Source organism: Oryctolagus cuniculus, chromosome 11 (assembly GCF_964237555.1).
Source record: "Oryctolagus cuniculus chromosome 11, mOryCun1.1, whole genome shotgun sequence".
In the NCBI taxonomy this organism is placed as follows: domain Eukaryota; kingdom Metazoa; phylum Chordata; class Mammalia; order Lagomorpha; family Leporidae; genus Oryctolagus; species Oryctolagus cuniculus.
Window position 1 is genome coordinate 91,392,780 of NC_091442.1, and position 25,861 is coordinate 91,418,640.

At 41.2% G+C, this 25,861-nt stretch overlaps 1 long non-coding RNA gene and 1 pseudogene across 1 annotated transcript in view; both read left to right on the forward strand.

The window, feature by feature from the left end:
* The window catches only part of LOC127491170 (uncharacterized), a 392,060-nt gene that overhangs the window by 310,117 nt on the left and 56,082 nt on the right, over nt 1–25,861 (forward strand). The window lies entirely within an intron of this gene.
* Nucleotides 12,926–13,641, forward strand: LOC100342031 (protein lin-28 homolog A pseudogene; annotated as a pseudogene).

Consider the following 25,861-nt stretch of genomic DNA (forward strand, 5'->3'; position numbering starts at 1 on the left):
GTTGGAATATATTTAAATTTCTTACATTGTGATAATATCAATTTTAAAAAACTGATATTTATTTTGTTTTATTTGAAAGACTAAGACAGTGATAAAGAACAACCTCCCATGTGCTGGTTCACTCCCCAAATGTTTGGCCTGGAGCTTGGAACTCAAACCTTTGAAGGTGTTAGGGAGCAGTAGATGAGCCATCACATTCTGCCTCCCCACAGTGTGCACTTGCAGGAAGCTGGGATCAGAAGGGGGATCTACACTTGAAATAGGCAGCCCAATACAGGATGTGGATGTCCTAAGCAATGCCTTAACTATCTGCCCAAACACCTGCTGCCTATTATTCCTTTAAGCAAAGTGTAGTCTTACAATGCAGGAAGCAAATAAGCCAGTGGCCAAAAAAAAAAAAAAAAAAATGAAAACAGAAGTTGGCACTACCAGAAAGAGTGAATATACTGCCAAGAATGGCTGCAATAAAAGTCAGGAAATAGTCCCCAAGATAGTAAAAGCTCAGCCAGTTACTAGAACTTAACATGAAATATAGCCTTCCAGTTTGCGGAAAACTCTCTTAAGGTTTCTGGTATTTGAATGAAAATGTTCCCTGGTTTCATTGCATTTTAAAACTTCAGCTAAAACTCATTATTAAAAAAAAAGTAGCCCAAAATTGACGTCGTGAAGATTAAATGTCAGGATAGTGTGCAATGCAGTTCACATTCAGTTTTGCCTTTCATGGCCATGACTCCATTCAACTTCATTCGTTGATTGGTTCAATTAGTATTTATTGTGAACTCACCTTGTGCCAAGTCCAAAAAGTCGCAGTTAAGGCATAATGAGGAAATACTGAAATACAGTGAAGCATAACAATAGATGAATCTACAAGAGAGATTAGAGGGGAAATGCTAATGTGCTTGACTGAATGAGAGTTTTTTATGTACCAGACACTGTTCTATACACTTCATTGTATTAATGACTTTAGTCTTCACAGAGAATCTAGGAGATGGTTGCTATCACTGCCTCCATTATGCTGGCAGGGAAATTAAGGCAAAGAGAAGCCCAGGTACAAGCTCATTTTTAAAGAATATTTTTGCTGTGTGACCTACATGGTAGTCAAGAGTAAGTGGTTTGCTCCCAGAATGACAGTTTTCTAGAGGAAGGGCCTAAAGGCGAACACCTGGAAGACGCTGCATTAGAGCAGGGATCAGCAATCTTTTTTCTGTGAAAGGCCAGATAATAAATATTTTAGCTTTAAGTGGTGGGTATTCCCTGTTGGAACTCAGCTCTGCTAGTGTAGTGCAAAAGCAGCCACTGGCAATATGTAAACAAATAAGCATGGCTGTGTTCTTTTTTTAAAAGTATTTCTGTAAATTTATATATTTTTAAAGATTTATTTATTTGAAAGGCAGAGTTACAGAGAGGCAGAGGCAGAGAGAGAAGTTTCCCATCTGCTGGTTTACTCCTCAGATGGCTGCAAAGGCCAGAGCTGGGCCAATTTGAAGCCAGAAGCTTCTTCTGGGTCTTCCCTGTGGGTGCAGGGCCCCAAGCACTTGGACCATCTACCACTGATTTTCCAGACCATAGCAGAGAGTTGGATAGGACATAGAGCAACCAGAACTTGAACCAGGGCCCATATGGGATGCCAGCATTGCACGGTGGCTTTATCTGCCACACCACAGTGCTGGCCCCAGCATGGCTGTGTTCTTCAAAAAACAAAAAAATAGCATTTATGGGCATTGAAATTTGGGTTCAATTTAATTTTCATACATTCTAAAAATCCTTTAGATTTTTTATTTTAACCTCTAATATGTAGAATTGTATCTACATGTCACATTGAATCTGTTAAAAACTAATTTAAAATAAAAATATTTTTATCAGGCAGAGGATTGGACTTGGCTCATGGACTATGGCTTGCCAAACTCTGATTTAGAGAATGTAGACCATAACTTTCGTTATAGGGTAAGTGGGAGTTTTCCAGGCAGAGGGCATTGTAGGTGAAGGGAATAGCAGTTAACAAAGACTTAAGTTGGTGAACAGGCATGACTCTATTGAAGAGCAGTAAACAATGTCATTGGCATTTAGGGTTTGTTGAGAATTTGACCTTTACTGTATAGGCAGTTGTGAAATATTGTAGAATGTATGATATGATGAGGTTTGCATTCTTGTAAAGTCCTCTTGAGATGGGAAACTCATGAGAGTAATCCAAGAGAGATAGAAAGAAAACACTTAATTTTGTAGCTTAGCTACAGACTACACAGATGTGAACTGATCATCTTACTTCCATAGAATTGTCTATTTTCTCCACACATGTTATGCCTTTTCTTGACTTTGGACCATTGTAGATGCTGTTCGTTTGTTCTGAATTTTTTTCCCCTCTCTTTCATCTCCTAATTCCTTTCCATCCTTTAGATTTTGGTCTTGATGTCATTTCCCCAGATAAGCCTTTCCTAACCCCTTATATAAGTAGTCACAGCTTTGTGATCCTTAACAATTGCACTTGCATTTCTCTGTAGTAATGACCACACCCAGGGCGTGTACCCCATGTCTACTTTCTGTGCCAGACTGTAAGCCACGTGTCCATCAACATAAGCCACAGCCCAACACAATGCCTGCTTAAGAGTAGATACCCAGGGACTATCTGCAATGAACATGGACTGGGAAGAAAGGACATCCATGGAGCAGAATTGATTTGGAGTTTGTGACTGAATGACTGTAATGAGGGGTAGGAGAGAGTTAAAGATAATTCCTAGATTTTTATGACACGATAGTTGGGGGTACAAGGAAACAACATAGAATGGAAGTCAGATCTGAAGCAGTGGTAGAAATGTAGATTTGACTATGACCCTGTCGGAATAAGATCAAAGTCGGCGAACTCAAAAGGCTTCCATAGCCTTGGCAACTCATGACTAGAGCCTAGGGAGATGACTGACGCCATAAACAAGAGTGTAAAATTGTTAAGTCCACAACAGGAGTCACTGTGTACTTACTTCTCATGTGGGATCTGTCCTTAGTGTGTTGTCCAATGTGAAGTAATGCTATAACTAGTACTGAAACAGATTTTACACTTTGTGTTTCTGTGTGGGTGCAAACTGATGAAATCTTTACTTAATATATACTGAATTGATCTTCTGTATATAAAGATAATTGAAAATGAATCTTGATGTGAATGGAATGGGAGAGGGAGTGGGAGATGGGAGGGGTGTGAGTGGAAGGGAAATTATGGGGGGGGCGCCATTGTAATCCACTAACTGTACTTTGAAAATTTGTATTTACTAAAAAAAAAAAAGAAAAAGAAAAGAAAAGAAATGTAGATTTGGAAGTACCAGTGGGACTTCTGAGGAGATACAGCAGGAGACATTTTTTTCTGTTTCCCGCTTGGCTAAGATGATCATTTTTCACTTGTACTCATGATTTGCCTGGTCATCATGATTCCTACTTCAAACTCTTTCCTCCAACATATGCCAATATTTAGAACTCATTTCCCAAACCATTACTTCACTATGTTATCTCCTGCTTCAAAAATTGGTAGAAGGTAAATCTGAAGCCATGTTTTCTCAACCTACAATGTAAGCCCCCTTCAGTTGATTTCATTTCACCATTTTGGCCTTGTTTCCTATGACTTTCCATTGTGAATCTTCCCTGGTCAAACTAGTCATTTTCCTCCACTTTCCCTGTTTCTCCTTATTTCTTCACTTGTTCAGCCCCCTTTTCCTGAAATTCTCTTTATGGTTAATCTAACACTGTTTTCCACTAAAGGCAATTTCATTTCCATCTCTTCTTTGGAAGATTGAATATATGGTACGCTCCCTTCCTTGAATTTCCTATAGAAATTTCATATAGAGTGGGGTTCTGATGACAATAATGCCATCCATTTTGGTGAAGTGTGAATCGGTCTATCCTGTGACTTTACATCATCCATGCAACAGCCCTCTGAGGCAGTTACTTATTTTTTGAAATAGGAAGACTCTTAAACTTAGAAAGTGTAATTTTAATCTCACCAATGACACAATTTGTTAATCGAGGTTCAAGGTTTGACTACAAGCCCATACTCTACTATGTTGTAGAGAAGGAAGCATTTATTAATTTAGACTTCTGAGATATGATTATCTCGCTAAATTCTTTGTCCTAATGTGGTGGGCTTTGGACTCAGAAGTTGATATTTTGACCTCCGTTTCCCAAGTGAATAACACTGAGGGAGTCAAGGAGCCTTCCCTTGACCTTATCTGCTTGCCTAAAAAATGAGAAAACAGACGGTTTTAAGGAAAAAACATAGATAATTGTGTAATATAATAACACTTTAAAAATTATGAATCAGACATTATATAAGTATCATGGTTGTTATCTAAAAAGATCTTGAGTGGGATTTTAATGTAAATAAAAAATTCAAAAATCATAGATAAAAATGAAGCTAAGAGGATTAAGATATTTTCAGCTTAAACATTCATCAAAGAAAGTAATTTATGTATTTATTGAGGGTTAGCAATGCAAATTGGATTCAGATGATGATTTAAAAAAATGCTCCGTCTATGCTTTCCAGAAAATGTCTTTCCTAAGGCAAATATTGTATGTATTGTATATAATTCCGATTTTGTGTGTATGTGTGTGTGTCTACCTTGCCAATTTTCAGCATTTTGCTGTCCTAGCACCTGGTAAAGAATTGATGAATTGACTATATGTGTGTATCTCCCTGGGTTCATCATTGTAGTGCTGGTATCTAACTGATCTAACTGAAGCCTTATATGTCCATAATTAATTAATGAGGAAGGGAGGAAAGGATGAAGGAGAAGGAAGCAGGGAAAGAGGGAGAGGAGGAAGGAGAGGGGGCGGGAAGGACAACAGAAGGAAAGAATACCTAGCGCTCTGTGTGAACATTCGATTTCCCCTTGGCAAATATTCTCAGCTAAAGACAGTTTTCAAATTCTAGCATCACAGCGATCATGTGTCTACAAGTCTTCCTGCTTCCCTGCGCACAGATTTTAGCACCCCCTTACTCCAGATCATCTTACCTAGGACTTTTTTCTAGTTCCTTTCTTTGTCCAGTTTGTACTTCAGTGGATTCATCTCCTAAATCAATGACCAGGATCTTTATTTAATAAATAGTCAAATAAAAATGCATTGAATAAATAAATCATAGGGAGCACCATAGTAGCCAAATTTCAAGGTATGTTTCCCTGACTGTGAAAATATTTACATAAACCTTGGCAGGCAGCCCTAAACATGTGATCTGGAAAAAAAGAAGTGAGCTAGAAGTGAGCTGTGGCAACAGAGTCTTGATTTGGAACACTCTTCCTCTGCTTCCTATATCTGCAGCTTTTGGTATATCACTCAGTTTCTATGAATCTTAGCATCTCATCTATAAAACCAAGTAATAAATTCTGCTTAGAATAGATTTGGAGGAAGATCAGAAACACTATGTAGAAAATATCTAGCATAATACCTGGCCCATGGAAGGAAAGCAAAGGTAGTATGCAAAAAGCATTTTTCAAGTATACAGATTATAAACCACCTAGTAATTTAGAAAAAATATATACAATTAGCTACCAGAATGCCCCGAGACCATGCTTGAGAGATAGTAAATATTGATCAATTGACTGAACAGTAGATATTGAATACATTCTCAAAACACATGAAATGGTTAATAAATAATAACTGGTGATGCACCTGTTTCTAAGCTTTGCATCTGATCCATTTTATTGATGGGAAGAGTGAAGTAGTGACACATTGTGACGTTAAACATGGCCAATCATACTACTGAAAAACCAGTCTGAGGATCTGAGAAAACCACTACATGTCACCCAACCTATTCAATAATAGTGTGAGTAAATTCTTGTGAAATGATTTTATTATATTTAGTTCTAATTGGCCTATTACTGTAAAATCATGTACATTCTGTGATATATCAACGTTGTTAGGCCTGAGTAAAAAAAGAAAAGTAAGCACACACATAAGCTGGAAATTGACATAATAAAAGATTTTCAGGCAACGCTGCTCAAACTCACATGAATTCTGTGCAAGAAAGGTAGAGGGCAAAAAGTAATTTTTTCTCTTAGAAAATGATCCTTGCTCTCCAGAAAGATAAAGCCATGTTTTGCATTTGCCTGTTTAGTGTGTATATGCATTTGACTACTATCTTCCTGAACACACTCTGGGAACTCATAATGAATACTAGAAATCATTCATTATTCATGAAATTATTTTAATGAAGATACTCAAAGGAATTCTTAAAGCATGTCTACTCCACTCAGACGATAGGCTACTTACCTTATAAAATCTTAACAATTTCTCTTGCACGGCATTCAGATGGGTGCGACACCTGTGTGAAAGTGTGCCCGACCACGACTGTGTGCCCAGCATTGCTTCTGCTTGTGTGTGCTGGTTCTCACTTGGCCTGCTGCCTGTGCTCAGGCACATTCATCCTCATTGCAGTGCAAGCTATAGGATTGCTGAGCTTAAAACGCGGTCTTTAACTGGAAGACTAAACCTGTCAGGGTTCTTTTTGTGACTCCAAACAGGGATAGATTACAGAAATGGAATAAAACAGGTCTTATTGCACATATTGGCTGAATGCCATTGGTGTTACATAGAGACCTCCAAATCCAGTCATAGGATTTCGATGAACTGAGCATCCCATGTATTTGTTAGATCCTAGGCTTAGGCCACCTGAAAGTATCTGATATCTCTCTTTGGCAAGTTTACACATTTTCTTAGAATAGAGCTACTTTTAATTCCTTCTGCTATGTAAGTTCATGTGAGGATAGACATTCATTACTCAGTACCACACCTTTATGGAGATTTTAAAGGCTGTAGATGCATACCTTGTTCACAGGATTGATGGTATCAAATGTTTTTATAAGATGGATTTGTATTTATGTATGCCTGGATATTATAATTTGAATGCTTAAGCCACTCTTTTAGGTTCTCCCCAACCCTGAGTGACAATACCTGTGACCTGTCATGCCATATTGAGCTATAAGAATCTATAGTCATATTACAAGCTAGGAATGTGTGCTTGGTATACTGTTTTCCTGGGAGCCTCAAAGGTTAAGCTAAGCTGTACCAATTGGTTTGCGATTCATACCTCTCTTTTTCCTTCTGTTTTTACTTCCCCCAACTCAAAGATGACGTTGACTCCCATTGGTGAATAGTCAAGAATGTTTGCTTTTAGGAAAATGGTTTCCAGTCTTTCACTTCCTTTCCCAACAAAATTTCATGTGTGTGCAGCTCTATTCTAATGAGTCTTTTGAGGTTAATGGGGATAGAGTAAGGAAAAGCAATTCCAGGATTGAAGAACTAAGAATTTTGAGGAAGTTGGCAAACCAAAAAAACAAAAATAAGCAAGCAGTTTTTTACCCCATCACTTGCCTGAAACATCTGCAGGACAATGACATCCAATCAGAAACAAAGCAGCAGTCCATTGTCAGTGTCACTGGTACATGTACCTGTCCTCTGTTGAAGTCATCTTACTGAGGGTAGGGTAACTAGTCCCACTTGTCTTCATCTGAGAAGGTTTGTTGGGTTCTAGAGCTGAAAAATCTTGGAAAAGTTACATTTGAAAAATTAAAATCTTTCCAAAAATCCAAAGCATTTCCTTGTGAGTACTATTGTCTGCTTTGAAACTAGAATAAAGCAAATAAATGAGCAATAAAAATAACACTTTTAACAATATTAGTAATAATGACACTGAGTAAAATGAGTTTGCTCCTTGCCAGTCTCTGTGCTAAGCATTTTGCATATACTTTCTCTTTTAGTCCTTATATCTATGAGATATTATTTTCATTTTACATCTAAGAAAACTGAAAGACTGAGCAGCTAATTAGTAGTAGTAATAGTAGTTAGACTAGCAACAGCAATAGTAATAATACTATTTTAAGGACTTCACATGTGGTACCTAATTTAGTCGTCAATACTAAGTCAATATATGCCACAATGCTGGCCCCAAGTTTCTATAATTAGAAACTCCACATGAGGAAACAAAGAAATTAAACTTTCTTCCAAGGGTACTGTGAAAACAAATGCTGGTGCTGAGGTTTGGACTTGGGTACCTTGGCGTTAGAATCAAGTTTTATGAGGATTTTGCTGCAGATCTCTCCAAAAGCAAAGTATAAATATTATAAACATTGTATATCAAAACTCATCTTATGACAGCTCCTCTTTGGTCAATTTCATTCATAGAACCAAGTGATGTAAAAGTGGATATGAGCATACCCCTGGTTGCTTAAGCTCTCCAAACATGATATAAATGAGTCAGCTAAAGAGATGGACATATCTCAGTTTTCTCAATTTCCATAATTTCAGCATGGGCAGACAAACATTTCAGGAAACCCTTTAGTGTGGGACAGTTGGAAATGGTAATGTTAGTATGGATGATGAATGATGCTGAATTTGGTATTCCTAGTCCCACCCAGTTATCAATTCCAACTAGAAGTTACCAAGCAAAGAATTAAGTCGTCCATCATAGAAAATCCAGCATATACAAGGGTACTGAAAACGTCCAAGGAAAAATGGAATTAAGTTTATTTTATTGCAAAGCAATTTTGAAATACAGGCCTAGATTTTTTTTTCATAATATGAGGACTCCAGAAAGCTCATAGTAAACATGGATTATGAAAACAAACTATATGTTATTTATAAATATGTTTTCATTAAAAGGAGCTTATCTTTGTTTTTGAAAGATTTTATTTGTTTATTTAAAAGGTAGAGTTACACAGAGGCAGAGAGAGAGAGAGGTCTTTCCTGTGCTGGTTCACTCCCTAGATGGTTACAGTGGCTAGAGCTGCGCTGATCCGCCGCCAGGAGCTTCCTCTGGGTTTCCCATGCTGGTGCATCTTCTGCTGCTTTCTCAGGCAATAGCTGAGAAAGCTGGATTGGAAGTTTAGGACTTGAGCAGGTACCCATATGGGATGCTGGATGCCGCAGGGGAGGCTTAACCCACTACGCCATAGCGCTGGCCCCTGAGCTTATCTTTTAATTCCATTTTCCCTAATGTTTAAAGTAGCTTCATGCACATTTTCCATGACCTTTTTGAAGACCTCTTAGATGTTTCAACAGTTAACAACTTTGTGACTTTCAACACCCCATACTCTGATTCCCATCTAAATGGCATGAGATTTTGACTCATTGTCAAGCAATGACTCATTGTCAAACTGTGGAAAAATGTTTTCCAAAACAAAAATAATTATTGAATGGTAATGTTTTACATTTTTGCAAGTCTCTTTCACTTCCAATTTAAATATAGCTGGTTCTAATATCTGCTCTGCATGCAGAATATGACATGTTGTTTTGGTTGAATCTGTCCTGCTTGTCATGCATCAGGCTTTGTGCTAGACAGCAGACAAATGTGCTCCTTGTCTTCACGGATCCCAGTGTCCACTGAAGAACGCAGCCCAGCCATCCTGGTTACAGCAGTAACTTCATTCCTGTCCCTGTGTAGCGCTCTAAAGGGAAAGTAGACAAAGCAAACATCAACAATTACTGTTGATAACAAGTATTCATATTTATGTCAAGAATATAATGGGCACACCATAATGGTTTTATCAATGATAATGCTAATAAGTAGTATTTATTGGGGATTCACTGTTTCAGATAACGTGGTATAAGCTTTACTGAGATTTTGCTTTCTCATCTAAATGGCATGAGATTACAGGATTCCTTGCCACCAAGAAAAAAATCTATATCACAGGTACCATTGGATTATTACCAACTGCTTTCTTCCCCTGATGCACACGACAAAAGAAGCCCCCCAGCTCATCATTTGGGTCCCCAACGTTGTGACCTTCATTAAAGTATGGCCCAGGAGTCAGCAATGTCTTTCTGCCCAACGACCCACAGAATTGCCCTCTTCTCCCTGGACTGTCTGTGAGAATAGCATCTGCAATGAAATTTTTTATATTCCACAGGCACTAAAAAATATGTTCTTATTTCTAGTCTTTGAGCAAGCCAGTCCTGGCAGCAAATGTTGGAAAACACAAAGACTCAATGGCGCATCTCCAAATGATGAGTCTGGCAGGCAAAAAGATGGGTACATTTAGCCATATCAGTAAAAATCCTTTGTAAACAAAGATCTACCAATCTGGAAAACGAAACTAAAATAACTGTAAAGTAGTGCATAAAAATTCATATTATGTTAAAAGCAAACCTAACTCACAGGTTCTCACAATAATCATTTCCTGAGTGCCCATTAGAGTCTGAACATGGCTCTAGGAGTTTGGAAGGCATACAAATCCATAAGACAAAATATGAAGTAAATAGTTTTATGATCGAATTTCCATAAGATGCAGAATAACTCTGACATGGAAGCCTTGCAGTAGGAACTGAACATGGTAGGAGAAGGAGAGCCTTCCAGGCAGAGCAAATGTCAAATGCAAAGGTGAAGGGATCAGATCCCTTTGATGTTCTGATTGCATCTCAGTGTTTTGTACTGAGGTAGAGCATGAGAGAGAGGGTCATCAGGGAATACTGGAAAAGCCTCATAGCTTTTAGATTTACCTTTGAAAAAAATCACTGTTGATAACAGGTATTCATATTTGTGTCAAGAATATAATGGGCATACCATAATGGTTTTATTAGTGATATTAATGATAATGCTAATATTTATTGAGGAGTCACTGTTCTGCATTCTGTGCTATAAGCTTGACTTGGATTTTCTCAGGTTGGTAAAATCCACCTGTTACTGTGGAAAAATGTTTTCCAAAACAATAATTATGGAATGGTAATGTTTTACATTTTTGCAAGTCTCTTTCACTTCCAATTTAAATATAGCTGGTTCTAATATCTGCTCTGCATGCAGAATATGACATGTTGTTTTGGTTGAATCTGACCTGCTTGTCATGCATCAGGCTCTGTGCTAGACAGCAGACAAATGTGATCCTTGTCTTCCTGGATCCCAGCGTCCACTGAAGAACGCAGCCCAGCCATCCTGGTTACAGCAGTAACTTCATTCCTGTCCCTGTGTAGCGCTCTAAAGGGAAAGTAGACAATGCAGTGAAAGTGTCTGACCAGGGGGAGTGGTCCAGGATGAGGAATCTAAGATTGAGGGGTTTGCAGATAGGACCCCACAATGTGACTTTGAGCAAAAGAGAGAAGTACAGGGCCGACGCTGAGGCATGGCAGGTAAGCCACTATCTGCAATGCTGGCATCCCATACAGGTGCCGGTTCCTGTCCCGGGTGCTCCACTTCCAATCCAGCTCCCTACTGATAACCCGGGGAAAGCAGCAGAAGATGTCACAAGTGTTTGGCCCATTGCCAACCATGGCGGGGGGATGGGGGAGACCTAGATAAAGCTCCTGGCTCCTGGCTTCGGTGTGGCCCAGTCCTAGCTATTGCAGCCATCTGGGAGGTGAACCAGCAGGAAGAAGCGCTCTCTCTCTCTCTCTCTTGCTCTGTCTCTGTCTCTCCCTCTATCTCTGTAAGTCTGACTTTCAAAAAATGAGTAAATAAGTCTTTTTAATAAGTTTTTAAAAGAAGTATATCTTCATGGTGTTAATTTAAAATGTGTACTTTTTAAAATTCATTATTAGTAAAATCACACTGAAACAATCAGCTAACAGATGGAAGCTTTGGATTCAAAGCAGATTCTTGTCTTTCTATCAGTTACCAATTAGATGTTGTGAAAGTGTATTCCTAAGCCATGATGTGTCAAAGATTTGCAGTTTTTAAAGCAGCACTGTCAAGCTACAAAATTTATAGGCTTATGTAGTTTTTTTTTTTATTACTGACTTTGATTTATATGTCCCCAAAAGCACAGTTTAGAATTTTTCTCATTTTAATTATTGTAGTCATGGGAGAAAATTGAAAACATAACATATTTTTACCTTCTTAAAATTATGTTAGAGTCTTTCAAGTGGGCCCAACTTTATTAATATATTCTCTCTGGGGCACCAAATGTTCTGCTGTCTTAGTAGCAGTAATAACAATGAAAGAGTGTGTTGGGATTTTGGATTCTAGTCAAGCATCTTTCTGGATTCTGAACCAGGAGCTGGGAGTAAGTGAAGAGCCCTATAATGTTCGACTGGCAGGCACAATGTAAACCGGTAGGTTAGGAAAGGTCTCTACGGCTTCCTCCCTCAAACCTACACCGATGAGTCACAGGCGTCACAGCCACGCCCAGTGGAGACCCAGCTTGTCTCTCTAGGCCAGGAGAAGGGCAGAGTGATGGGGCCCAGGCAGGGCCAGTTCCTGAGAAGCCCAGTGGTGTCCGAGCCCAGCAAGTCACATGACCCTTCCTCAGTTCACCTGCGGGACTCTCCCTCCCGCTCCGCCTTCATTTCCCCATCCCTCTTCTTTTCCTTCTGTGGGAGGGGGTAGTGAAAAGAAAGGCCTGAGGAAGGAACTTTGGAGAATGGAGAAAACATCTGTTCCCACCCATCGGACAGAGCTAACCATCAGCTCTCAAAATGCACGTGTACATAGGAGTGATTTCTGGTCTCGGATGCCTTTATTGTTTGTGTCTTTCACACTGAGTGCACTTAATTTAGAAGTATAGGAATACAAAGGAATCTGTCCAAGAAGAATCTAATCACCTCTCTTCCCTTCCTGACTCCTAACCAATGCAGTGACTCTCTTCTGGCTTGAAAAGCTGACTTATTAATATGCAGTCTGGATAATTTACTAAAAAAAGATAATTTACTAAAAAAAATGAAAAGTTCAGTAGAGTACAGGGTATAAAGGGCTTTCTACCTATGTGTCCCCCAACTTAGCAAACTTCTGTAAACAGTTTCTTCACATAGAGAGTCTAGTTGAAGGATGATTAAATAGTAGCCCCAAATTAAGCAAACTCAATGAGAGAATACCCATGCAAGCACTGTTCAAATAGAACATTCACACAAGTGTTGGCTCTTTCTCATTGATTACAACTTTATTTGAAAGTGAGGGCCTCTGGACTTCTCTGGGGCCAGTAGCCACCCGACTAGGGGCCCGGGGCCGCGGGCTCTGCCGACGACCATGGGCCCCGTGTCCAGCCAGCAGTTTGCAGGTGGCTGCACTGCACTAAGGTGGCAAAGAAGGCGCCGGAGGACACGGCCTGAGCGGTGGATGAGCCACAGCTGCTGCACGGGGCCTGCATCTGTAAGTGGTTTAATGTGCACATGGAGTTCGGCTTCCTGTCCGTGACCGCCCACGCCGGGGTCGCGCTCGACCCCCTCCCCCCACACACACACCGTGGACATCTTTGTAAGCTGCACATGGAGGGCTTCTGGAGCCTGAAGGAGGGTGAAGCAGTGGAAGTCACCTTCGAGAAGTCCGCCAAGGGCCTGGAATCCATCCGTGTCACCGGGCCTGGTGGGGTGTTCTGTGCTGGGAGTGAGAGGCGGCCAACGGGGAAGAGCATGCAAAAGCGCGGATCTAAAGGAGACAGGTGCTACAACTGTGGAGGTCTAGACCATCATGCCAAGGAGTGCAAGCTGCTACCCCAGCCCAAGAAGTGCCACTTCTGCCAGAGCATCAGCCATATGGTGGCCTCGTGCCTCCTGAAGGCCCAGCAGGCCCCCAGCGCCCAGGGAAAGCCAGCCTACTTCCTGGAGGATGAAGAGGCGAGCCACAGCCCTGCCGTGCTCCCCAGGCCCAGAATTGAGCCGCAGTGGGTGGGGGCTGGTTTTTTGGCTATCAGGAAGTTTCAAGGAGCATCAACTGCAGAGTAGAGCAAGTGGAGACAGAGTGGGTTGGGGGGAGCTGGCATTGCCTCGTATCCCAGGCTGGGGTTCACAGCATCACCCCTTTTTCCCTCTTGCCAGGAGGAAGGAGTGAGGCAGGGAATTCCAACCATGCTGCATCCAAATGCAATTAAGGGGTTTGGGGGGATATCACCCTGCAACCTGCGTGCTTTATCCGAGGCCCCGCGTGCCAAATCTCTAGCTTTGGAAAGTTGCCTGGATGGGGGAAGTTTTCCTTTGAAGGGAGGATATGGAATGATACCTCCCTCACTGGGGTGAGAAGATTGGTTGTGGGACCAGATTCTTGGACCCAGCCCCCAAACCACTACATCCTGGGGCGGGGTGGGGGGACTCTCTCGGGAGTAAGGCAGGGTTTTCCACATCTTGTTTGCTCATAACTCCATCCTGGGACAGGGTGCTGGGAACTGTCCCAAGCAGTGGGTTGTGACTATCGGCAAAAAGGGTGGCTGGGGAACAGTCACAGACCTGCTGCTCCTGAGCTCACTCCTGACCCCATTCTGGGCCAATGCGATTTATTTTTTGCTCCCTTGGATAACTGCTCCTTGGGTCCCACTTTCTCCAGGATGCCAACTACACTAACTGTGTACGAACGACGCATCTTGTGCATTTGAACTGGGTTTGTATTTTTGTATATTTTAATCAAAGGCCCTCATTCCTGCACTGTGTTCTCAGATCCATGAGCAGTCCCAGGGATAAGTTCGCAGCAGCTCCAGGTCTGCACAGCAGGAAGGCTTTTTGTTGTTTTTATCACCATGGAGAGCAACTATCTGGAGTGCACAGCCTATTGAACTACCTCACTTTGCCAATTGGAGCTGGCTTTTTTGCCACAGTGTCCTCTTGAAGCCCCCTCCATCTTTAAAATGTTTCAGGGAGAAGAAGTGTTAATGGGGTTGCCCCCTGATTGAGCTCCTCCTCCCGGAAGACTGAAAATTAGTCTGGACAAAAAAAAAAAAAAAAAAAATGGTGCAGAGAAATCAGGCCATGCCAGCTGAAAGGCCCAGAGAGGAAGCCATGGTCAGGTCTGCCTGACCCTAGGACACAGGTCTCTTGCTTCACTTAACAGAGCCATCCTTCACCAACCAGATTTAGGTGGGGCCCACTAGGCACAACAGGGTGTGTGTGTGTGCACATACACATGTGAGAGAAATGGAAGCTGGTAAGGATGAGTTGAAGACCAATACCCCGGTACCCATCCTGTGCTGTCCAGGGGTGAACATGAAGCAAGGACTAAAGAATCCTTAACCTTCTCAAATTCTTGGCTTCCAGGGAGACCCATAAGTGAGGGTCCCGGTGGTGGTGTCCAGAGCCAGTGTCCTGCCCTGTGACTGTAGTGATGACTGTGTCATGGTAACTAAAGGAGAAGGGGGTTTCATGTACATGCTGAGAGATCGCCGCAACCTACCTCACTGTGTTGAAACGGGACAAATGCAATAGAACGCATTGGGCGATGTGTGTCTGGTCCTGGGTTCCTGTCTCCCCCAAATGCTGCCCCCTGTAGTTATTGTATTTGTCTGGATCTTGTAGGACTTCACTGCATCTCTGAGTTGGTGATTGCTAGGTGGCCTAGTTTGTGTAAATATAATGTGTTGCTCTTTCTCCGTGTTCTTCGGGGGTTTTATTGTTTACAAACTTCTTTCTGTGTTGAGAGATACTGAGAAAAATAGCCAAAGCATCTTTGACAGAAGGTTCTGCACCAGGCAGAAGGATCTGAAACACAGGAGGCTCTCTTCTTGAAGCGGGGATCTTAAGCTGTCTTTGGTGTTCCCCTTCCCCTCTCCTATTCTGGATCTTCTGTCCTTAAAATGTGACTCCTAACCTACCCTCTTCCCCATTCCCCCATCCACAAAAGGAAATCTGCACCCCCACACGTAAACATTGAATCCTGGGTGTCTCCACACATCTAAAGGATTCCTACAAAAATTCTGAACAAAATAGGAAGCCTCCACCCCTTGTTCCCAACCTCCTGAGTCAAGACCATTTCCTGATGTGACTCATGCCAAAGACTTAAGACGTTCATGTATTTGGATGGGTCAGACCTCAATGTGTATCCTAAAGAAGAGAAGCTCCTGGGCATCTTATGTGTAGAAAGTGGGGTTTGGAGACCACGAAGGGGACTATGAATGTACATCCAAGTCACTCAGGAACTTTTATGCAGGTGCAAGAAACTTATGTCAAAGTGGCCACAAGATTGTTTGATAGGAGACGGACGAATGTAACTCCATGTTTACTGCTAGAAACCAAAGCTTTGTGTGAAATCTTTAATTTATGGGAGGGAGGGAAGGAGGGAGGGTGAGTGGGAAAGCTTGTGTCTGTTCTGTCGCTGATCCCCTCCCCTCATTCCTGAACTGCAGGAGACTACGCCCCCTTGGGGTTTGGTGACCCCATCACTGGGGTGTGTGTATTTGAAGGTTGATTTTTGCTGTTCTGGGTTCCTCCTTTCCAATTTTCTAATTGCTTTGTAACACATATACTGACTCTCCCCATCCTTTCTCCTTTACCTGTGGAAATACAATGAATAAATAAAGACCTATTGGTACTGAAAAAAAAAAAAAAGTGAGTAAGAAGTCCAATGTCACCATTTATGGTAGAGGATAAAATTTTTTCATTTTCCGTGCAGAATTTTCAGTAAAGTTTGTAGGGACAAATATGTCTAAGGATATTCCCAAGTGCCTCTGCTCTCTCTCTATCCCTCTCTAATTCCTTCCCTCTGTCTCTCCATTCCTTCTTCCTCTCCTTGTGAGGGAATTGTCTAAAGATGATGCTCTTCTGTGCCAAGTGATGGCATAATTTTAAAATTCCTTTGGGAATAGATTCTTTGTTGCATCTATTTATGAGGGAAAATGTTATGTTATTTACAAATTGCTCAGTTAAGGCCTAATTTATCATAATTCAGCTTACCATCAGACTTAGAAATGCATGGACTAATCTATGTATTTTCAGTTTAGGACTTACCTAAATTACTAATATCACTCTTAATTGAAGTTTTTTTTTTAAACAATCTGACACTAATTTATTACACATCAGATATCACTACAAGGGAGGAATATATATAACAAAGTAAAGTAAACTCAAGTCCTAAGTCCTCAGGAAATGATTACCCTGCTTAGTAAGTGTCATCATTTCTAAACATACACACACTGTGTGTGAGAGGGGTGTGTGTGTGTGTGTGAGAGAGAGAGAGAGAGAGAGAGAGAGAGAGGTGTGCATATAATTTTAGAAAATTCGGTTTTAAAATATTTATTTAAAAATGTTACAGAGAAAAGGGGTGGGGAGAGAGAGAGAGAGAGAGAGAGAGCGAGAGAGCGCGAGAGCACGCTTCCATCTGCTGGTTCATTCCCCAGATGGCCACAAAGGACAGGGCTGGGCCAGGCCAGAGCCAGGAGTGTCATGCAGGTCTCCGACACAGATGGCAGGGCCCAAGTCTGTGGGCCATCCTCTGCTGCCCTTCCCAGGGGGTTGGATTGGAAGTGGAGCAGCTGGTACGTGAAGTGCAGTCCACATGGATTGCAGGCATTGGAGGCGACAGCTTAACCTACTGCACCACAACACTAGCCCCAGAAAATTCTTGTAGCTTTAACATTTTTGTATTTTCCTTAAAATGTCACTGTGATTTTAATACACCCCCAGTTTATTACAAGTTTCATAAATTCATTAATTATACTTTAATTGTACAATTGTGATACTAGCTTAAAATTGAACTAATTCAATAAGGGGAATATATACACAAGTGTTATTCTAATAAATCATCTCACATAAGTATTGAATTAGTTATGCTTTATTACAGTATCATTTGAAGGTGATAAATAATTGTGCTTTAAAAGTAATTTAATTCTGTATTGAACTGGCTCTATCGGCTTTCCTTTATTCCTTTCCTTCCTCCCTATTTTTTATTGCATCTCCACTTTCTTAATTTTATTTCTTAAAATGATTTATTTATTATTTATTTTAAAGGTAGAGAGTTGTAGGGAGAGAAGGAGGAAAAAAAAGAGGAAAGAGTGATCTTCCATCTTCTGGTTACTCCCCAAATGTCCCCAAAGCCAGAGCTGGGTAAGACTGAAGTCAGGAACTCCATCTTGGTCTTGCACAGGGGTGGCAGGAGCTCAAGTACTTGGGCCATCTTCCACTGCTTTCCCAGGGGCATTAGTAGTGACCTCAATTAGAAATGGAACAGGGGCCGGCGCTGTGGCACAGTGGGTTAAAGCTGCCACCTGCAGCTCTGACATCCCATATGGGCGATGGTTCAAGTCCCTGCTGCTCCACTTCCAATCCAGCTCTCTGCTATGGGCTGGGAAAGCAGTGGAGGATGGCCCAAGTGCTTGGGCCCCTGCGCCCACATGGTAGACCCAGAAGAGGCTCCTGACTCCTGGCTTCGGATCAGCTCAGCTCTGGCTGTTGCAGTCATTTGGGGAGTGGACCCGTGGATGGAGCCCCCCCCCCCCCGATCTACCTCTCTCTGTAACCCTGTCTTTCAAGTAAATAAAATGGAAAAAAGGAAGGAAGGAAGGAAGGAAGGAAGGAAGGAAGGAAGGAAGGAAGGAAGGAAGGAAGGAAGGAAACAGCCAACACTAGAATTTGTGCTCATGGGATGATGCTGTACTGCAATGCCACCCTCTCCCCTATTTTTTAAAAGTCTTATTCTGTACATTTTCCTTCACTTTTGGTTACATTGCATTAAATATTCAAAATACTAGGGAAAAAGGGCAGGCATATGAATATGAAGCTAACAAAAGTCAGTGTAGGTGTAGGAGGAAGAGGTGATGTGTTTCTCCATTGTCCCTAAACACTGCATTCTGATTTTCATTCATAGAACCAATGAGTATCAATACTTGCAAAAATAATAAGTTCTTCCTATATAACAAGTTCACTTTTAGGAAGGAAATGAATTCTCGTTTCTCAATTTTAATTATTGGTTAGTAGAGCCTGAGACACCACACATTATTGACTGATCTGCAGTATTTCTGAATAGATTAAGGTTGCTCCCAACTGAAAAATATTTTTACTGTTTTCTCATGTAAGGATCTAGTCCAAAACTTTGGTAGTAGGGGAATTCTGCTTTTGTGCCTACCCAGAAAATAGTTTTAGCTTAATTACCAAGACAATTGCATTTCAGCATATACAGCACCAATTAGTGCATTCAATATGGTCTTACTGCTCTGTAGCTCTTCCTCTCATGCTCTTCCACCCCCTGTCAGAGAGAGGCAGATGTTCCACTTTCCTATTATGCATCACATCTGGATTGGGACAGGCTCGAAAATAATTAGTCTGGATATTTTGCCTCCATAATTTATCTTCTGTTCTCATTGCTATGCTCCTACTGTGGATAATAGCTCTGCAAATTCTTTGTATCTGTTTTCTTGTTTTACTTAATGGATTAAAAACCTCTGAGCTCTTGTATATATTTGTAAGGATTGTTCATAGCTGTTAAGGGTCTAGCGTACTGATGCTGTTATATATACAATGGAGCAAATACTAGCTGATAGAATAAAAAAGGGAGAGAACAATCCAACATGGGAAGCGAGATACACAGCAGACCCATAGAATGGCAGATGTCCTAAACAGCACTCTGGCCTCAGAATCAGCCCTTAAAGCACGCGGATCTGGCTGAAAAGTCCATGAGAGTATTACAGGCATGGAAAGCCAAAACACTCTGGCCAAGAAAAAAAAAAAAAAAAAAACCCTACATGAAAGATCTCCGCAAGTGAGATCCCAGTGAAAAGAACAGGTCATCAAAGAAGGAGGTACCTTTCTCTGAAGGGAGGAGAGAACTTCCACTTTGACTATGACCTTGTCTAAATATGATCAGAGTTGGTGAACTCAAAAGGCTTCCATAGCCTTGGCGACTCATGACAAGAGCCTAGGGTGATTACTGATGCCGTAAACAAGAGTGCCAATTTGTTAAGTTAACAACAGGAGTCACTGTGAACTTACTCCTCATGTAGGATCTCTGTCCTTAATGTGCTGTACACTGTGATTTAATGCTATAACTAGTACTCAAACAGTATTTTTCACTTTATGTTTCTGTGTGGGAGCAAACTGTTGAAATCTTTACTTAATGTATGCTAAACTGATCTTCTGTATATAAAGAGAATTGAAAATGAATCTTGATGTGAATGGAAGGGGAGAGGGAGAGGGAAAGGGGAGGGTTGTGGGTGGGAGGGAAGTTATCGGGGGGGAAGCCATTGTAATCCATAAGCTGTACTTTGGAAATTTATATTCATTAAATAAAAGTTAAAAAAATATATATACAATGGAGCAGCATGGAATGCTTGTGCAATTTAAATAAATTCAGTTACACATGTGCAGGGGCACAAAGCAAAGAAGATCAATTGAATTTATTCACTGTCTGCAGCATGAGTTTGGGGATCTAAGAGTGGGAAATGAAAGACACAAATCCATCACACCTCTGGTTATCACAGTTGCTGACTGCTGGAGTGTGAGCATGTTACATCACTAAGTACACTCTTCATTTTTTTCATAGATTTTATTTATTTGAGAGAGTTATAGATAGGGAGAGGGAGAGGCAGAGAGATCCTCTATCCACTGGTTCACTCCCCAAATGGCCACCATGGCAGGAGCTGGACTGACCTGAATCCTGGAGTTTCTTCCAGGTCTCCCACGTGGGTTCAGGGGCCCAAGGACTTGGGCCATCTTCTACTGCTTTCCAAGGTCACAGCAGAGAGCTGGATCAGAAAAGGAGCAGCCAGGACTAGAAGTGGTGCCCGTTACCACCTTCATTTTTAAACATGTGGTAAATGTTTATTCTGTAACATAGTCCCTAAGTGCCTTCCATGCAAGGCAGCTTTAATTTGGTTCTTAACCAAAAAGAAGCAGAGCTCTGTTCTAAGGATAGAGAAAAAAAATTGTTTTGGACCTTAGTGAAAGATAGTACCATACTGTTCTTGAAGGTCATTTTCAGGGGCATTATTTCTATCTTTGCTTTAAAAACCAACTTTAAATGTCATTCTCGTGTGGCTTGCTTCTGTGCTGTAGATCCAGTACAGACTGAATCATCATTTAGCTTAATATAATCCACAACTTTGTGATGTAGATGTGGAGAAAATCATTGACAGAGGGCAAAGAAACTTTGTTGTTATAATTAAGGTGCTGGTGAATATTTCAGATACCATTTTATAGTCCAAGTGAGATGCTGGAGAGATTTGCTAAATCGAGACCAGGCTCCAGTGCAAATCTGGAATCCGAATCAGGAGTACTTGAGACTTTGTTTGGTAAAAGTGCTAAGAATGAGTGCATGTGTTATAAATTCTATGGCTACTTACAGAAATTTAAGTTACTAGAGCCATATTATTTAATTGGACAAAGTATGTAAATCTCCTTATTTTTCTGTTTTCCTCTTTTGCATTTTGTTACTAATTAATAATACTCAAATAATATACTGGAATGTAAGTATAAGAATTTAATTTGAATGTTACTGAGCAAAAACTAATTTTTTAAAGAAAATCCATTGTCATTTATTATTAAAATCTATTTACATATATTAATGAACTATGAAAAAATGTTAAAGATACAACAGTAGAGGTAAACATTGAACTCTTTGTATATGATTGGCTTGTGATAAGTGCTTGCCTTACATAATGTATCTTAATGTTCAGAGCATGTTTATTTAGTAGGCATTATTTTTATTGGCCATCATTACCAATGAGAAGAGATATAAAGACATCTGATAATTTTTCTTAAAGCCACAACTAGGAAGTGTGAGCACTTCTCTCTAGTCCCAAAGGCAATTGGATGAACCACTAAACCATCCTGACACAGACAAGGAAATTAGACACTCAAATATAGTATATAAAATTTAGTGATGATGCCATCCAATTAGAAAATAATCTGGTTCATCAGAAATGCTTGCAACCCATTACTTCAAGTCACATATTGTTTTCATTCTTCAAAAAACTGTTGTTTTCATTTTATTTGAAAGCAGAGGGGTGGAGAAAGAAAAGAGAGAAGGGGAGGGGAGCGATCTCCCATCTGCTGGTTCATTCCCCAAATGCTTGCAACATCCGGGACTAGGCCAATACAAAGCCAGGAGCCCAGAAGTCAACCCAGGTCTCCTTGACTTGCAGCTACTCAATTACTTGAATCACCATCTGCTGTCTCCCAGGGTACACATTAGTAGGAAGTGGATTGGAAGAAGAGGAGCTGAGACTCCAACTAGGCACATCCATAGGGTACACGGGCATCCCACGCAGGGTCTTCACTGCTGCACCAAATGCCTGTCCCTTGCTCTTTCGTTCTTAGGCCCTGTCTCATATTCTTTCAGCCCTGCTGCTTTAAAAATCACTGTGGCCTTTGTTTCAGTCTTGTGTCCATGTCTTTTTGTTGCTATGATTAGGAATGGTGTCAGCTTCTTCAGCTTCACAGGGAGACACCAGGGTTGCGCTGCACTAGTGCAGAGGTAGTGCGAGGAGGGGAGAAGGAAGTAGTTGTTAGTGCTGCCACCATTTTTTCTGACTCAATCAATGGTCAAGTTGACTTGTGCCTAGAATAATGCGACTGCAATGGTGTATCATCTCGGAGCTCACTTCTTCACAGTTAAAAGAGTTGTCAATACTCTCAGCCTTCAAAGCTTCCTTGCTTTTGAGCTGTGGCACTCCGTTCTGTCTTCTAACTGACCGTGATAGTGAACTTTCCTGGCCAAGGTCTTAGATCATTGCATTGTTGTTAAAGCACATGTGTACTTTATATTTTTCTCTCAGTACACCTAGCACTAACATTAGCCACCAGTGACCATTTCCTCCTGCTTGGATCTACTCTCTTCTCAGTCTCATTGTTGCCATAATATTTCTGCCATCAACTTTCTCTTCAGTCTTCCCGTGCTCATCCTTGAATGAAATGCCTGCTAAATAAACATGCTCTGAAGATTAAGTTACCACATATTAAGGGGAGCATTTAAATCCAGTGCCAAGCACATACAAAGTATGCAATCAGTATTTACTATGACTGCTGCTGTTATTACATCTCTAAAATTAAGCCCCTTTTCAGTGTTCATTGACAAATAGATCTAAATGATAAACTTTGGTTGACAATAAATAATGACAGACTATGTTAAAAAAATGTTAGTGAGGCCAGCGCTGCGGCTGATTAGGCTAATCCTCCGCCTGCAGCGCCAGCACCCCGGTTGGGGTGCTGGATTCTGTCCCGGTTGCTCCTCTTCCAGTCCAGCTCTCTGCTGTGGCCCAGGAAGGCAGTGGAGGATGGCCCAGGGCTCTGCACCCGCTTGGGAGACCAGGAGGAAGCACCTGGCTCCTGGCTTTGGATCAGCGCAGCACACTGGCCGTGGTGGCCATTTGGGGGGGTGAACCAACGGAAGGAAGACCTTTCTCTCTGTCTCTCTCTCTCTCACTGTCTAACTCTGCCTGTCAAAAAATAAAAATAAATAAATAAATAGTGAAACATTTTTCTCAATTTGTGTCATGCAAATTAAATTTTTGTACTTATATCCCAATATATTATTTGAATATTACTAATGTCCCTTTCGATAGATCACTTCATACTCATCACAAGAATTGAATTAAGGAAGTCAGAACATTCTCTGCAAGTCACATTCTCTGCAAGTCATAGCAATATGAATAGGTACCTACATAACATTTGATCACGATAGTAGACAACTGTTATTGCTTTACATATTTACTTTTTATCATCAGAATATATTCCTTCTGGAAGGTGTCAGGAGCGTAATAAATCTTCCCAGGCAGATGAATCTATTAATTCACAAGCTTTTATTGGGATTCCGCTCCCAGGCAAGGTTCACCAGTCCCAACAGAGCAACAGATCGGGGGCCGGGGAAGTCGCGCGTCACAGGTTGGGAGGGCTCCTTTTATAGATACAGGGCGTGGGGGTTAAAGGTTGAGGCAGGTCTCATCCTCACTGGTTGACCTTTAGGCACCCAAGGGACCTTGACAAGGACTTTTTGTCCCCAGAAGTATGGGTAGGGACTCTCCATTCCCGGAAGTGTAGCCTTCTCTCCTTGCAGATCCCAAAGCTACCGCCTTCTACTTAAAAATTTCACTGTAAAATAGTACACCTGCTCCTTCAGCAGTCTCATACATTTCGTTTTTATCAAGTTTCTTGATTGCATAAATTTCTCTTGTGCTTGACCAAATCTCATGTCATTTTGTTCATCATGGCTTTTGGAGAAATAGGCTAGTGTGTGTGTGTGTGTGTGTGTGTGTGCGTGTGCGCACACACACTCATGTGCCATATAGACCAAATGTGTAGATTTATCATCTACTTTTGGGTAAGTTCATGCTATGATATTTGCACAATGATGAAAGTTATCTAGTAATTTGTTTCTCAGATTCTGTGTTGTTAAACAACATATTACCGTACTTTTCTCCACTGCTACACCTGGTAGAATTCTACGCATTAATAAGAAAGCTTTTCTTCTCCAAGTCTCCGCTCTTCTAGGAGAACTTCCATGACTGAACTGAGTGCCCTCTTTGGGCTTGTCTAGCCCCTAGGCCATGTTTACCCGTTGCAATCATAAGCACCTATTTATGTTGTAATTTCCAATGTATAGTACCCACCCTGAATGAAAACCACTTGAGAACAAGGATCTCCGTGCCTAGAACTGTGCTGCTCTATAATAACTGTGTAAATGAGTAGATGAACAGTAAGCAGATGTTTTAGTGAGCTTTTGATCACTGTATCAAAATACCTGACACAAGCTACATATGAAGAAAAGAGAGTTGATGTAACTCACAAATTTGGAGGTTCAGGGCATGGTACCTGCATCAGCTCAGTTCTGGTGATGTCCCCAAAGTAGGTGGTGGATGGCAGATGGCAATGGAAGGCATATGCACTGGAACGAGTTACCACAATTCAAGCCAGGAAGCAGAAAATAGGAGGAGCCAGGCCAGTTGCTTTTGTCTCATGAGAAATCAAAGAATTCTATGTGAACTTCCTCAAGTTCCTAATGACCTAAGGCCCTCCCACTAAGCCCCATCTCCTAAAGGTTCCAACCCTTATGAACCCAGCTGCAATCACGTGTGCCCTTAGAGAATACTCAAATCATGCCACAAATACATCACTGAACAATCGGCCATGCATAGATTGAATTTTTGGCTTATATAAATATATAGGCATCCCTTCAATATCATGAGCAGCTTAGGCAGGAGAAAACATTTTAAAATAAAATTAAAAAGTAGAGTTTTTTTTGATAAAATAATTTCAAATCTTGAAAGTTTTTCACTTCCCAAACTCATTTGATTGATGTTACACTTAAAATTAGGGAAGGGTTTGTATCAGAAAATGAGGGCATGCCCTTAGCTTTGCAAATTCTTTTTCTTATTAAACCACAGACCTTTTGACTCTGGTTTACATATTCATTTTAATCTTAAAATAATGAAATTACACGAGAGATAGGTTGATAGTTCATGAAAATCTGGCTGCTCTGTGATAACTGATGAGGGGCTTCACAACAAACATCACAACTGAGAAGTTGCTCGGACAGGCCCTGGTGCGTGTGGCAGGAGATCCTGGAACTGGGGACGACAGCGACCGCAGCAAGGGGAGAGGGAAAGGGTGTGCTAGAGAGGGAGGGAGCAGCTTTCCCGTTACAATAAGACAGTCTCCTGGTTTGTCCTGACGGCTGCTCACACCAACACCAGCACGACTCATTCACACACACACACACACACGCGCGCGCACAGCCATTGTAACCTGTTCGTCCTTAATTACTGTCCCAGTATGTTTTCTGTTGTACTAATAGAATACCTGAGAGTGGGTAATTGATAAAGGACACAGGTTAGTTTTGCTTATCATTGTGCAAGCTGTGAAATCACAGGTTGGGGCCACATCCGGTTGAGGGCCTTGTACAGCTTCCAGTCCTGGTGGAAAGCAGAAGGGCAAGTGAGCTCCTTTATGGGAGAAGGAAAAGGAAGGAAGGTGAATTCTGTAATTGCTCATTATTTCCCGTGAAGATGCATTTATCCATTCATGCAGGCTCTGCCTCTTGACCCAGTCACTTGTCACTGTACTCTCCCTCCCAGCACTGCCACAATGACAAGCAAATTTCAACAGGAGTTCAGGAGGGAACAAACAGTATTCAAACGATAGCCGTTACCATGTATTATTTCAGCGATCAAGATTCTTGGCAAAATCGAGTGCCAACCAGAAAGAGAAAATTCACACGCTGCAAGAGCCTCCTGTCTTCCTTGAATCTACTTTTCCTCCCTTCATATCTATTCTTAAG